This window comes from Patagioenas fasciata, chromosome Z, assembly GCF_037038585.1.
Source record: "Patagioenas fasciata isolate bPatFas1 chromosome Z, bPatFas1.hap1, whole genome shotgun sequence".
Taxonomy (NCBI): Eukaryota; Metazoa; Chordata; class Aves; order Columbiformes; family Columbidae; genus Patagioenas; species Patagioenas fasciata.
The window spans coordinates 57,731,295-57,748,020 of NC_092560.1; the positions used below are offsets into that span (position 1 = coordinate 57,731,295).

General features: G+C 37.5%; 1 protein-coding gene across 5 annotated transcripts in view; it reads right to left on the reverse strand.

The window, feature by feature from the left end:
• Positions 1–16,726, reverse strand: part of GPBP1 (GC-rich promoter binding protein 1) — a 33,743-nt gene that overhangs the window by 16,061 nt on the left and 956 nt on the right. For 4 of the 5 annotated variants that reach the window (XR_011736714.1, XM_065861661.2, XM_065861662.2 and 1 more), the window contains exons 2-3: positions 15,678–16,721; positions 14,863–14,930 (exon numbers count right to left, since the gene is read on the reverse strand). The gene's annotated coding sequence lies outside the window, so the exon portion shown is untranslated. Of the gene's footprint in view, positions 1–13,061; positions 13,154–14,862; positions 14,931–15,677; positions 16,722–16,726 lie in introns of all 5 variants that reach the window. The other variant, XM_071802741.1, reaches the window with a different exon arrangement.

The window sequence follows — 16,726 nt, forward strand, 5'->3', positions numbered from 1 at the left end:
TCCCTCCATTTCCTGGCATCATTTTCTCAGGCAGATCTGGTTTAGAATCTAAATGACCTCATCTCATTTATAGTATCGCAGTTGTGCTTTTATTAGCAAAGTGTCACACTGATCAAATATACTACAGGTATCACAAAAATACAACTGTAACATACCTCCCTCTATTTCCTCTTAAAAATGGGATGAAGCTTCTTGTGTAAGGTCTGATCCAGAAAGCTGTTGCAAAATTAGCTTCTTGAAATACTTTCTGGTATTGTCTAGAATGGATTTCAGGAGCTATTTCATTAGCTTCCTAGAAGAAACTGATTCTTTTTTAGTCCCTAGAGGTTAATCTCAGAGGCTATACGAATGTTCCTTGTGAAACAGCTACATGCTCAGGGCCATCAGAAACCCCACATTATCTCTAGAATCAATGGAAACAGAGTCTACATGTCCAGAAAGGGTTAAAATCCAGTAGAATTCTCTAGTTTGAAAATTGGTTCTCCCCACAGGTAGGAAAACACCTAGGAATGTAAGATAATATGAACTGTATTACTGAAAGCTGAAGTATAGCACAGAAAGAAATGGATACCCAAATTATAAGGGTATCTGAATCACACTCTGCAGCTAGACACTGCAAAACCATCAATAATTCCAAAATATTTTAAGTATGATACATACATTATTAGAAATTCAGCTTGTGAAAACGTAATTAACACCTACAAGCATTTTATAGAGAGACCCAAATAAATGGGTATTCCACACCTCTGCACAACAGAATGCATATCTGTTAGTCAGTGAGCACATATATGGTTCACTTTCACCTAAGGCTGCTGTAACATGAGCAACTATTAGTAAGAGCTGTGTATCTGAACTTGGTAAGTGATAATTATTTTTGTATTCTGGCCTGAACCAAGCTATTGCAGATCTCCAGTGCCAGAGGAGAATGTTCCAGCTTCTAAAAAGAGGTCTAACATATTTCTAAGCACTGAACTCCACCTCTCACTTGAGCTGCCAGTTCTTTTTTATGCCATGAGCTTATACTTAGGTTTTTATGTACCTCCAATACCACAGTTAAATTGTAAGTTAACATGCACAAAATGTACTATCATTCAATAGAGACAAGTTTAAGGTATGTCTCGCTCAAATATCTTCATATAAACTACTGTGAAGTCATTCAATACTCTCTTCTGAACTAATCTCAACAGAAATTCCAGAAAAATTTTCTGCAGAATCCAATTACGTCAGAGTAGTAAAAAAATACAACAAAAAGTCAGAAGTTAGAGAGTCACTGAACCACCACAAAAATGGCTTCTAACAGAAACCAAGTTAACTTTTACTGATTACTCATGTTCAGCGATGGTATAGAAACAGAGAAGAGTATATGCTTACAGATGAACCAATGAATCAATACAAGAGATGTTAAATTAAGAAACATCAAACTAAAAGTGAGCAGACTGCAGCAAGAATTTTTTTTCTGCTTCCCTCGGATACAGTTCTCATGTCCAAGCAGGAGAACTACAAAATCTTCAGAAAGGACCAGAACAGGTATCAGTACTAGAAGATAGCACAAGAACAAAAAATCTTCAGACCAAGGCACTTACAGCCTGAAAAACAAATGGAGAGATCAGGTTTGTATTGAATAAACACATAACAAAGAATCCAAAACGTACAAGCTGTCGGTGAATAGGCTATTAGGTATGGGACAACAAAGGCACTAACAATGTGATTTCTTAATAAATTCATCTTACTGTTTTTTTAGAAAACTCGTCAAGCTTCCTAATTCTTCTATTTATCAAACCAAGTATCTGAGGACTGGAAAGGTGTTTCTAACAGAGCTTTGTCCACAGCTCACTGATACTGGGTGTATATTTCTTCCAGAAAAAAAAAATGTTCTAAACATAGCTTAAAGTCTTCCCCATGTTCTCAGTTCTCCAACTAAAAGCTCTAAAAAGGTTTTTGATACTGCTGCTCAAGTCAGATGAGTCAATTCCTTTCCTACAGAGCAGCAGTAAAGTGTTAAGAGACAGAGGCCTGGGACAAAACTACATGACACTCAGAGTGCAAAGTCAGCAGCAGAATATCTGTAAATTTCAATAAACCCATTAAAGAATACCTCTTTCAGACCTAATTCTTCCAGCTAGTTTTGATAAAAGAGCAGCAGTAACAAAAGCACAGATATGTTGTTAGAACACTATCTGACCAATTTCACAGGTTTATGGTTAAAGGCTACCAAAAAAAAGCAATTATTGACGATCCTGAGCTCCACATCAGCAACATGAAGAAAACCATGCTCTCATCTGATTGTACGTATTATTGGTCTGGCAATTAGACATGGGAAAATCAAGTATTTTCATTATTAAACCTTACTCACTAACTTCTAATAGGCACAAATACCCCAGCCATAATTAAACTGGGAAACAAACAGCAGACCAGAAAAGGACAAAGATTAACATCTTTTCTTTAAATTACATTTTAGAGTACATAGCCTACTCAGCTTTAAGTTGCCAATTCCATGTTTTATCAGGCTTCATAAATACTCTTACAGATGCTATCTTTCTGATGTGGCCAACAAGTTTATCCTCGAATGTATTTTAATACAAAACCATTTTCGTTACAAGCATGAGATCTGTTTTGATGATCTGGCAAATATTCCATAGCTCTAGGATACTTTTCATTCTCAGGAAGATATTTTTGGTAAATTGAAAATACATCACAAAAAGTGAGAACGGGATGTCAGCAAAACCACTCTACTGCCAGAAGCAGGATTTATTCACTATGCTTAAAGCCCTCGTGATCAGTTTGACTGCCAAACATAAGTTCATTCCTTGCTTGCTTTCCAACTTAAGTTACACCAACAACTGAAATTACTACATTATTCTGCAACACTCCCTACCTCTGGAAAGGTTCCTTCTACCAGGTCTGACTGAAGTTCTTTGGTTTTTGTTTTTTTCTCTGCTATTCAGGTTCATTACCTAAGCTATTCCCAGCAGTGAGAGACATTTCTGTATTGTGTCCCACAAAGCACTTGCAACCTCTATTCAGATTTGTACTATCTACAAATCCAGTAAGTACACACTCCATTCCATCAAGTTACTAATAAAGATACTGAAAAGGCTTCTTGAGAAATTTACTTGATACATTATTCCAGCTTGACATCAAATGAGCTGCCTTTACAAAGACTGAAGGAGCCTCTAAGGCAAATAGTTAACACTGATCAGCGATTTACTTTAGAACACTTCTCTCTTTCGGAAATATAGAACTACATTCAAATTAAAACAAACAAAAAATTATTTTAATAGAATGAAAAGTCAGCAGTATGCACCCATAAAAGCATTTGCAAGAAACTACTTCTATTTCACTGATAGACACCAGGAAGCCATTATTTCCCTACTAGCAAGCCATCTCTCACGTAGACACCACACAAGGGAGCAACTGTTGTTCATTAACACAGATAAAACAGCTGTTGTACTACCAGCATTAACGCAGCTACCAGAAGTAAACCTACTGGCACAAGTGCCACAGACCCAAACACGATTCCCCTGCTTTTAGAGGCTCTCTTGGTGACAAAAGATTAGGCCCAAAATTTATCACTGAATGTTTTAAGTTGTCGTTCCCCATCAGCACAAACTCAAAAATATATCTGCCATTCCCTAACCAAAGTGTCAAAAATGCTAACTTGGCTCAGGTTGCCTACTGAAGCAAAGCTGCACAACTCTAGGCAGCCAAGAAAAAGATGGTGAAATACTGCTATCCTGATGCTATTAACACTCAAACATATGTAAGTTTCTTTAATAAGACTGGTCAAAATATTCCTTTTCATCTCACAAATAGGTTCTGGTGTCTGATTCAAGTGCTGCAAAGTGACTTCAAAAAAAGGAAGTCTTCCATAGCCCATAAATTCAGACAACATTCATGTTTTGCCGTGTTGTGGATAGCAGAATAGTTTGCAGCAAAGAAAAAAGCCTGTTCTTAAATTTTACTTATTTCGGGGATCTGAGAGAAGCCTGTAAAACATTTGTTTCAGATGGCATGCAATAATTATTCCAATATACAATTATATAAAATTCGATTCTATAGTTTTTTGAAGAGTGATCTTCAAAAATAAGGCAGTGAATACAAAGAATAATGAACAGCTGGTTCCAAATTATGTACAGTGAAGAAATTTGTAATCAATGCACCTCAGTCATCCACTTTGAGCCACATTAGCAGCTGAAATAACACTGCACCAAGTATGCTTAACCAACATCCAAAAGAGCTTGGGTCAGGTTTTTTTTACGGTTGAGTCAATAAGGTTCTTTCGTGACAGAAACTATTTTTGACCAGTTTTAAAGCAGCTGGAAATACTACTTGTTAAACTAGCTTACTTGTGTCATCTGAAAAGCATTTGGGAAAATTTAATTTATTGCCTCTGTTTTAGAAAAATAACTAATACGCTGAGAAAACGGAAGCATAAAGCCACTGTGTGAATGAGCAGTCAAGACTGCAGTGAAAAGGCTAAGGAAAAACATCTAGAGACAACTCCAAAAACTTTAGGGAAAAAAAGGGAACTAAACCAACTACCATTAACTATCATTCGTCTAGCTTTTGCTTACCAAACTAAGAAAGCAAATATTAAGGAGTATAATCCACTTTCCCTGCACTACTGCATTTTTTTTTTAAGTCATCACAGAAAAAGAGGCAAATAAAATCACTCTTAGAATAACAGCACAGAAACTTAAACCTTTACTGAGTGTAATAATGGAACTATGTCAGTGATCAGGGGCAAGAAAAGTCTAACAAACCTACTTGGCTTGCTTTGCCCCCCAAAATGAGGATCAAAGAGGTATTTAAACAGTGGTTATAAACATCTGAATCAGTAAATTCCACCAAAAAAAGAGATGTCTTAATCCAGAACATCGTAAGAACCACAAGAAGATATCAACCATACTAGATTTAGGCTGGACATATAGTCCTGAAGATCAGAAGAAAAATATTCCGGAACAATTTTGAGATCCAAGACAAATACTTGAATCTGTCAGTTCCTATTATGCTTCTAACTCGGAAACTAGTAATCGTAACTAACAGTTTAATGTGTAGCACAAGGCCTGTACACAAAATTAATATAATTAGTAGAAAGTAATAATTAATCCACATTTTTTCACATAAGAATAATGTTCCCCAGCAAGTTTTTCCCCTCTCACCTGCTATTTGCAATCAATATAGTGTTTAAAAAACATACTTTTTAAGCATAAAGACCACCCACTACAACCAAAGTATAAACGAAGGGTTTTTTTTTTTTCCCTGCAGTATCACAGATAGAATTCAACATAGTACAAAAGCAGAAAACACCTGGTATTCATGAACTTTTGGATTTACTTACTTTCGCATTAGTTCAGCAAAGTGATTCTTCGAGCTTCATCTTACATTACAATTTACATCCCATTCGCAACCTTTCATTAATTATGGCTGGGAAAAAATATGCAACAGCCAAAATAACTCACATTTAAGTTCTGTCTGCAAATCTTACTTGTAAGCTAAAAACCTTCATGCATTTAGCTGATAAATAGGGCATGAAATACACAGATCAAGAAGATCCAATCGAACAAACTGTCAGAAACAGTGTTAAGGAATACATCTTGGGTTTAACAAATGCAATTGCTCCCATTTTAATAAAATTTGTGTAATTTCTTGCAGTAAATATATTAAAATATAGATATATATTAAAAAAACAAACAAACACCACACAACAGAGGATGCTTGCTCATTCTCATACCATTTGTCCTAAAGTAGGGAGTCCTGCAACCACAACCACATCAGTTACAGATTTCACCCTCCTTCACTCCAGAATTTCACCAAACAGGCAGACTGGCAGTATGTAGCAGTAGCCTCCAACCACTGGTGAAGCACAAGATCTTTACAGGCTAAGCACAGTGCAGAACCCTAGCAAGCATCTGTTAGTCCAGCCTGTATCTCTGCATAACACATAAAAAATGGGAACAGAGTGCAGTCACATACCAGGACTCATTACAGATGGGGTAACTGCAGAGTCACTACAGACAAAATCTGGTGCATTTATTAACCCACTCAGCTGCAGTGCTGAACCAGGAAGCAGTTCTGCTGCCGAAAGTCACACAGCAAAAGGATGAGGCAAGACAACTCTCATGGTTTAATCCAGCCAGCAGCTAAGCACCACGCAGCTGCTCCCTCACTCACTCCACACTCTCTCCCTTCACCACCATTGGGATGGAGGAGAGAATCGGAAGAGTAAAAGTGAGGAAACTCATGGGTTGAGTCAAAGGCAGTTTAACAGGTAAAGCAAAAGCCGCGAGAACAAGGAAAGCAAGACAAGGAATTCATTCACCACTTCCCATGGGCAGGCAGGTGTTCAGCCATCGCCAGGCTCTATCACGTGTAGCAGTTACTTGTGAAGACAAATGCCATCACTACAAACATCCCCCCTTCCTTCTTCTTCCCAAAAAATATACACTGACCATGACGTCATATGGTATCAAATAGCCCTTTGGCCAGCTTGGGTCAGCTGTCCCAGCTGTGCTCCCTCCCAACTTCTTGTGCATCTGCAAACATCCTGCTGAAAAGTTCTTGACTTGATACAAACACTGCTTGGCAACAACCAAAATATCAGTGTATCACCAACATTCTTCTCACACTAAATCAAAAACACAGCGCTATACTAGCTACTAGGAAGAAACTAACTCTGTCCCAGACGAAACCAGGCCAAAGACAGACCTAGACTTTTTTTTTTCTTTTTTTTTTTTTTTTCCCCATGCCAGGCATTTATAATATGTTGGAAACAATTAGGCCGGAGAAAGCTTTAAAATGAAAATAAAACCCCAAGTCTCCAACACTAGAACTTGTACGATCTAAACTCATTTCCTTCATATCTGTCGAGGGTTTAGATTGTGGGGTGACAATAAAACCTGGCAGATGTATTGTTAACCTCCTCTCCTCACCCTCTTCCCCCTTCTACCCCTCCCTCTCTCCCCTTCCCACTAAGGACAGGCAATCGGAAGGGAAAGAAGGAGAAAAGAGAGTTGGAAAAATTAAAAATGTTTTACTAATGCTACTGATAAGAATAGAGAAAATAATACAAAATATACAAAACCAATCTTGAAAGTCTCAGCAACTGCAGAGCCAGCACTCAAAGTCCTGGATTGGACCCTGCAGCCAACCGGAGCTGGATTCAGTCTCTCACTAGGCCTCAGTTCGCAGGGACAACTAGCAAGGTCATCTCCTAATGTCGGCCATAAGGAAAAAGGAAAAAAGGGACGAGATCCTCATGATCTCCCACTTTTATATGAAGTATTCACGTGAACGGAATGTTATACACAGTTGGTCAGTTTCTTGGTCACCTGTTTCTCATTCCCCTCCTGTGAGAGGTGCATCCATGCTTATCAATAACTTAGCATTCCATTGCTATGTTTACCAAAACATGTGTCTGGTTCTCCAGGAAAATGCAGCTAATATGAAAGCTTTAGCTGTCAGGCAAATTCACTAAAAGAGAAACTTGTTTTTTAACAAAACCAGGACAATATCCTAGAAATTCACATGTCTCCTGTACTGCTCCTAATAATGCAGTGGAACATTATAATTTCTTTCACAAATGTCTTCAACCTAGCCTTGAACACATCATCAAGAAAAAACAAATGCTGCTGATGTCTGGAATAAACTGATTTAACAAAAAAATAACTTTTCACAAAAGATAATCTAAGTGATCACTCCTGCTCCTTCATAAAGGCGAACCTTTATCCACAATTTCTTCTAGCTTCACTTCCATTCAACAATTCTTCCCAGCAATAGAAATCCTCTCTCTATTCCTCTATTTACACAACACTAAGAATAGCCATAGAGCATCTCTGGAATTGCATAATACTCTTCAGGAGTTGGAAAAGTGACTCCCATGAGAAATCATCTCAAGTGAATCTCTGCACTGGCTGCGTAAGTGGACATGAGAGCCTGCAGACGAGGTGGGGAGAAATGATCTTGTGGTATATGCCATGGGCAGACAGCAGAGCAAGCAGATGTAACTGAAGCATTCTGAATTTTAGTTCCGTGTTTTGTTTCCTACAAACAGGTCAAATAACAAAAAAACCGAGCCTGATTAAAGTACAGAATCCTAAATGGACTACGGCATGTAAGGTAACATGCACTGACATTTAACTGCTGCGATTTTTTAAGACTATTTTCATTATTTGTTTTAAGTAGCTCTAAGTAGATGAAATGCATTTTGTATCACATTTTGTATGTAACTATAGACACTATTAAAAATTTCGCAACTCATAAGAATCAACTGAAAAAACATGTAGTCCAACCTTTTATTTTCCCAGGTTTACACCCATTACAGACAATAAAAAGAATATCTCAACAACAGCTCTTCACTTTACCACAGACAGGATCTCCTTGCAAGGAAGCACTGTTACCTTGTAACATCCTTCGGAGGGCATACTGTCTACTCTTGTCCCAACGGTCTGTAGTCCCATCAAGAGTATTAACAACCAAGTCTCCTACATCATATTCACTTTCATAAAATTTACATGAGAAAAATACAAGTTTGCTGACTTACTAATTTTAGATCTGGAAGGTATCTTCTGAAAAATTAAAATATAACACCCAGAGTGTTCTGAAAGACTGAGGACCAATTTGTACTCCATTAGAAGATGAAAAAGAATATCAGCCTTTCCCCATAGGAAAGAAGCTCCAGTCCCTTAATCATCTTTGTGGTCCTTTGCTGAACTCACTCCACATCTTTCCACGTATTTCTTGTATCGGGGAGTCTATAATGGGACACAGTACTCCACATGTGGCCTCACCAGGGCGGAGTAGAGAAGAAAGACGAATTCCCCTCAGCATGCTGGCAACACTTGTAGCCCAGGAAGATGTCAACCTTCTTTGTTATAAGGATGCACTGCTGGCTCATAGTCAGCTCATTGTCCAACAGCACCCACAAGTCCCTCCCTGCAGAGCCGTTCACCAGCTAGTCAGGCCCCAGCATGTACTGGCAGATGCAGGACTGCACATTTTCCCTTTGCTGAACTTCATAAGGACCTTCTGTCCAGGTTCCTCTAGATGGCACCACAAACAATTAGTGTTTCAACCACTCCTCTCCATGTTGCATCATGTGCAAACTTGCTGAAGGTAAACTCTGCCCCATTGTTCAGGGTTTTAATGAAGGTGTTGAACAGTATGGGCTCCAGTATTGAACTCTGTGGCATAACAATGACTTCCACCAAACAGCCACTGATCACAACCCTGACGAGCTATGCCTGGCCATTCAGTCTGGTTTTGACACACCGCATCATTCACTTCTCCACACAAACTTTGCTAGGTTCTCTATGAGGATGCCATGGAACACAATGTCAAAAGCCTTACTGAAGTCAATCAAATCACCTTTTGTTGTTCTCCCTTCATCTACCAAGCGAGTCACTTCATTGTCGAGGGCCACTACTTTGGTTAAGCATGACTTCCCCTTCATAAAGCCATCATGACTGCTTTCACTCACCTTCCTGTCCTCCCATGTGTTTGGAAACTGTTTCCAGGATTAGTTGCTCTACCACCTTCCCATGGACTGAAGCAAGGCTGACCAGCCCGCAGTCCCTTGGATCCTCCTTCTTACCCTTCTCGATGACAAGACTGACATTTGCTCTCTCCTAGTACTCAAGAACCTCTCTCAATCACTGCGAGACCTCTCAAAGCTAATCAGGAATGACCAGCCAGCCCCCTACGCACTCATGGGAGCATCCTGTCAGGCCCCATGGATTTAGGTCTATCTTATTTAAACATTGCTTAACATGATCCTTCCTCCAACAAGGGTGGAGGATAAGACACAGAAGAACTTTAGGATGACGAGGACATGAGATCAGAGACCATCTCCACCCAGTTCCAAGGGCACGTTGTTCAACTTGTCTAACCAGTATTTAGCTGGCAGAGGAAAGACAGTCCCACTGGTATTGAAGAGATCCAACTTCAGAGAGGTCTCTTCAAGCATACAAAGTAAAAATCCTTCTCTAGCCCAGAAAGCTATCTTGGATATCCAAGACATGTTTCACTACTGTTAGCAAGATGCAATTTGGTAGCACTATTTGTCTGAACTACTACAATAACTAAAAACAGCTTTCCTTTTTCATAATGTCCTAGCATGAGGAAAGAGACAAAAATGGTAACACCACTATAATAAGAAAAAAGCTAGTCAGTGTAGAACAGCTGAAACATCTACAATCTAAAACCTTAATTTACTAAAAGACTCTATGCTTCTGCCCATCTTATGGAGTCACCATGTTAGTAAATACATCAAATTCAAATGGAGCCAACCAAAATTTTATTGGAAAAAAGTTTTAAAATAATAAAAATTAGGAAAAAAAAAACCCTGACAGCTGAACCCATCTCACCAGAAGCTAGATACAAGGAAAAACAGTTCTGCGTTTTCAGCTTCTATACTTCTCCTGTTCTGTGGATAGCCTATATTATTTTACAGGAGGAAGTTCCTGTGACACTGGGTATTTCACAGATTGTTAGAAGACAATTAAAACAAAAAGCAATATAAACTCAAATAGTGAGGAATATTTGAAGCCTGTGAGTGGAGTAGCAAAGTTACTAACAAGGAGGGGGAAAAAAAAAAAAAGGGAAGCTTCCAGACATGACTTCCTGAAACTAGAAGAGAGAGATGAATTCAAATTTCACAATGCTCCTTGAAGACTCGTTTAGAAGTTCAGTCTATTGATTTGCATAGAGAAACCCATGAACAGAATACACGTTAAAACCACATGGATAAACACACACACATAGTTTTCAGGAAAGCCTAAAATTAGCATGTATGCATATCTAAGTAGCACATACCTATGATCTTTTACTTAATGCCTCACAGATTACTATTAACATCCATTAATTACATGTAGGAATCTTAACTCCACCCTCAGTTACACACTTGTTTGATAACCCACCCCTCATCCTGTCACCATAATTTTTCATATAATATTTATAAATGGGGTAAAGAAGGTTGTAAGCCATCAAAATTTAAATACACTATAGTGTTGTTATGACAGTATGAAAAATAAAAGGTTATATATTATTCAGTGTCTGAAGTTTGTTCCTACTGTTGCTGCTTTCCTTCCCTGGTAATGAGCTACAGGAAGTATATCAAAACTTTAGTAAGTCAGAAGACAAACAAAGTGTGTATATGAATTTCAGAAGCATCTAGTAAGCAAGTTGGTATAACATCTTAGTGACCATCTAACAAAAAAGGAAAAGGAAGCACAAAATTTTGTAGGAGGTAAATAAAACTGAACATTTGCTATCAAAGATATGCTAAACACAAATTGTACTGCATTTCATGACAAGAATAAGATATGTCTCTTTATCAAGGTCATTTTTTTTTCTCGAAGAAGCAGCAGCAGGCAAACTCACTGAAACAGAGCAACTCAGGAGGAACTGAGCTGCAGAATAAATTTACCCTTTAGTTCTCCCATTTTGGACCAGCTTCAAAAGTTTATTTCACCTGTTTAGCATCAGCCACAAAAGACAGAGTTTTGCTCTAAATTAGGCAAAGAAACTATATGCACAAGCCCTACCCAGACTACACAATCTCTCCTGTTCAGGATTTTTCTCAAATGAAGCAGGCCTTTAAAATAAACCACTCCACGAAAAGTTTTCCCTTCTCCACAAACACAGGTCTTCTTCTAAAGAGAAAATTCATTGTGATAGCAGATCCTTCCCTGTTATCTCCAGCCAAGAGTTGTGCTAATTTGAAGTAAAGCTGGTAAGTGCAAGCTTTAAACAATGCTTTTGTTTAAACCCTACACATCTCCATTTTAATCTCCCTTTTAGAGACCCAGCTTATTAGAGATCTTCCTTAGTTCGCGATTCATTTAGTTTCAACAAAGCAAAGTCAGCTAATTTCAAGTTGTTTTGCTAACCAAAATTTGCAAGTTAATAGAACAGAATATTCAAACCCTAACACAAGCTTTACTCAATTTTTGAAAGCTGAGGCGTTTCTACTGATCACAAATTGCTGCAAATACATGACAACTACTTAAACTAAAAAAAATACTTATTTCCTTTCTTTTCTCTCCATATAAATGCACAGCCACAACATAAAAAGCTTAAATCTCTACAGCCAACCATTTAACACTTTGAAGGGAAAGCATGCGTGTCACCCTCCCACTACACCTCAATGTAGAAGAGGGTTTACAGACATTTGGTTTACAAACAAGATGAAATTAGCACATGGTAATTCTCTCAAGTTCTTTGGTCCTCCAAAATTGTCAAAGACTTGCACCTCAAATAAAAGGAAAGGGAGCTGAACCTTTAAGGTCTTATCTCCCACTAGATTAACAGACATTAAAACATTCTGAACAATTCAGCTGAAGCCTCTTCTTTCTTAACTGTGCTACGGCATAGCAAGTAAACTCTGTGGTTTTAGTCACCTCTTCTATACATATAGCTCACAAGCAACAGGGTTAACATTGCTTCTGTGAATCAAATATTAATGTCACAACAATCAAAACATCTTCTAGGAAATGTTTAAGAAACAGCCAAAGTCAACGAGAGAGCTTCAAATAACTTCATCACCACTTTTATCCAAAACAGTTTTTCCTTCTTGTGCTGTACTAAAACGTAAATTTTTTAAAAAGCAAGCTATTTTGTAACACAGAATAACTTCATATTTGAAGGTAAACTAGAACCAGGTTCCTTCTGCTTGAAACCCTACACAATTGCAGTACCATTTAGCAGAAAGCTAGATAAACGCTAATCTCTTGCCCTTTGCAAGGTTCAAAGTCCAAAAGCTGAAGTATTAGTGCAAAAATATCACTACTCCATTCAGCATACATTATGTAACAAAATCACCAGGAATTCTTTTGCATTTTGGAGTCTTTGCAAGGATCTTCAGAAAAAGCTGTTGAAAAAGGTAGCAGATTGACATAAGCTGAGTATGTAACATAGGAAAACAATTCCATATATTTAATCTGTTTCCCAGACTATGTTTATCAAAAATACAAAACGAGGTGATTGTGAAAAGAGCTAACAGCACCACACAGGGCAACATCATCAGCTACTCGGCACTACTACTGCTCAAACACACACAGTACCTAGAACCAAACCAAACAGCATGCGAAGTCTCATTCAAGTCCATTTATAATAAGGTCTGCATACAGTTCTCCTTGCAGGACAGAATTTACTCCTAGTAGTAAAAAATAAAGAAACAAAATCAACTTCTCCAGAAGTTACTGATGAACTACCAGTATTACGATGTTTTATCCACACAGTTTAAACACAAAAATCTCACTAGAATGGAGGACAAAAAAAAAAGGACCATAAAGCACATTAAATTGTGAAGTTCTACCAGTAAAGCTAAATATCTACACAGTTTCTCTTTATCATTTTACAGATGTAATACCACTTAATCTTTGGTACGGTTTTAAACTCCACTTACTCTTAAAAGCTTCCATCAACATTTTTTTCACACAGCAGAGCAGCCCACACCATTCAAGGCAATTCATCAATACGAATGTACACATTTTAGGATTCTGCCAGAATAAATGAATTAATAAAAGAGCCATGTAGCTGATGGTTATTCCAGTACAAAAGTTATGTTTACATCAAGGGTTAAGGTATAAGCTCTCAGGGGCAAGGACCTTATCTTCACAGTTGTCTGCAAAACACTTAACAGACTGTCAGCGCTATACAAATAAAACCTAAAGAAGGAATTAAAGTGGACCAGCATGCTAGGCATTTTCTCCTCGATGGGCCTCACTTCAGTATGAAGCTGTAAAACATGCTTAAATCCTTGTGAAATACATTTGCATATGAACAAGAACAACTGCACTTCCCAAGTGCAAACACCGTGAAAAGAAAATAAGAATTATCCTATCAGCAAACAGAGAGATGTAAATATAGAGTTAATTTAATGAAGCTAACCAGCAAACTCTTCAAAACATCCAGAAGGGAAAGGGTACAGATAAAGACATCACCAAAAATAGTTAAGTGCAGGGATGTAACTCCTTGTTTCAGTGAGAGCCTCTTTTCAAGATACAGAAGTACCTCACAGCACTGAAAGTTAATAGGTTGAAAAAAAGAGAGACATCATTTTTTCTATGAGTTAAGGAGTACTTGTATTATTATTGTTTATGACCATGTAATAGACAAAAAACAAAGGAAATGGTTGCTCACACCTAAACTCTTTCCATTTACCAAATGCCTTCAAGCAGAATATGGATTACTCTAACTAAAGGAATGAGGAAGATCATTCTTCTCTGGTGATTTGATTCCTTCACATGTAGCCCAGTTCATTCAGTCAATCCCCAGACACAAGACACAGCCACAAGATGTTACAGAAACAGACTCCTACTCATGTTCCACCATTTCCATGTTTTCAAAACAACAAAAATGAAACAGAAGTTAAAAAAACAAACAGCAAGGCCACACAAAGAAACCAAAATACTGAAGCTAGACCAGTTTTCAGATACTCACAAGACAATACACAGAACTATTTCAAGTGAGCCTAAGAATCTTAAAAAATCATTTAGATACAAATCTTTCATTTGTAGTCAAAATATTAGTAACAAGCTACAGGGGGAAGAAACGCTGTGGTAATCTTTAGATACAGCTTCATATGCTTGTTCTACAAGGCTTTAACAAAAGCCATCTTGCCAAACACCTTCACATTGACCTTAAATAAAATCTTTTCTTTTTCATAAGCTCACTACTACTAATACTTCAGTATTACAGAAGCTCTGAAAAAATTTTTAGAAAGTGGTGACTAAGGTAAATGTGACACCTTTACCAGACATTCAGTTTACAGGCTATCCAACAATGTTTTAATTATCTAAAGCTTTATGAATAATCAAGATGGGGTGAGGGGCAAAGAATTTCAGTAAAATTACCACTGACTTTTGAATTAAGTTGCTCTGTCCATCTTCATTTTCTTTGAGGCAGTAGCAATTCAGCTGAATGCAAACCTACAAAACATATTGCAAATATATTGATTTCAACATTTAAACTATATCTTCAGAAACATTTAACAACTATGGGAGGAAGGAGACAGCAATACATCTAAAAATAACATGGAGAACTAGTTAATACACCACTAGATTTTGTTTTGAATCCTTCCAAAAAGGTGGAGCTTTTTTTAACATTACACCTGCAGACCAGACTCATTCATTTTCATTACAGAACAGGAAATACTCTGAAATCAACCTTATAACACCAACACATGAAAAAGCTAGTTTGCATATGCAGTAAATTAATCTCTGGTAAAAAATATCACTTCCATATGTGACAAAAAAGGACAGAAGGAAATGAAAAAAAAAAAAACACACACACACAAAACTATATTATCAGTACCTTCATGCTACAAAAACATCTAATACAAATGCAAAGACTGAGATGTGCAAGCCATCCAGCAAGCTTGTTCAATAAGTATAACAGCTCATTGTTGATATTACAATATTGTGAAAAACAGGATTCAACCTAGATGTACCTATTTTCTAATGTCCCTGAAAAATCACTCCCCTACCTACACATTTCTCCTCGTATGTGTATTCTTCAAATTCTTAAATAATTTTTACTTGTTGTTTGTTCTGCAAGCTCATTTCAACATACTCAAAAAAAAAAAAAAAAAAACTAGGCACTAAACATTACTGGTTTAACCATTCTACTGATAAAACACTTATTGAAGTATAAATTCATTTATGAACACTACTTACCTAATCCAAAAGGACTGCACAAGGTGTTAGTACTGTGTGACGTGTAGTTTTCCAGTTTTCCTTGCTATATATCCCAAATTCTTGTTGATACTACATTCGTAGCTGTTTTACATAGATGCGACCTCACAGAAATCAGCTACCCATCCTTCTTGCTTACAGATTCCAGAAGGCTACTTCCAAAATTTGTCAACCGTCTTAGAAAGCTTCCTTTTTCTTTGACAGCTTCTTCTCTTGTCTATTCCAGGTACATATCACTATAAGAAGCATCAGCTCCAGATGAAATAAATACACTTTTTACACCAAAAACTGTGAAACTGAAAATCCAGTTTTCACATCTGAATTGTAGAACTTCCCTAGCTTCGGGTAACAGACACATTTGTAAGCAAGAGCTATCTGGATTCCTCCATACTGCTTATTGGCAACATGATTTTTCAAAAAAAAAAAAAAAAATTAAATAAAATATAAAAGAAAAAATGATAAACAAATGTCTATTAGATTCTTCATTTAGAAAATAGGTCTCACTGCAAAATGACAGAAGCTATGTCAGAAAATTTAAAAAATAAGATAATGGGGAAAATATCTGCCATTAAACTTTCCAGTAATGTCTACACAGTGACTCAGGCTGCATTTAACCTGGAGCCAGCTAAAAGCACTGGTTATATTTATGACTCAGACAGGACGCTGCCGAGAATAAAAAGGTATCTAAAAGCAAAAAAGCACTTTATTTTCGTAGCTGAAGTATTCAGAACTTGATAAATTTAGCCACATATCCAAGCCATGAGGACAAAAGAAACCAAGAATGAGGTGCTCGACATTGCTAGGAAAAAAAACCCTCACGACTTCAAACTTCCAGTTCACTTCTCAGACGCCTATTGGTTGTTTCAGAAGTCTCTTCAGGAGGAAGCACTTGGAAAAATAATGCCAGACAGTGTCTGATTTTCCCCCCTTTCGCAAGAAGCAGGTGCTGCAGGTCAGTCTCCACCTTCTCCCTACCAGCGGAAGCAGAAGGCTGCAAACGTCCAGGACTCCTGTAATCCACACTGCCTACG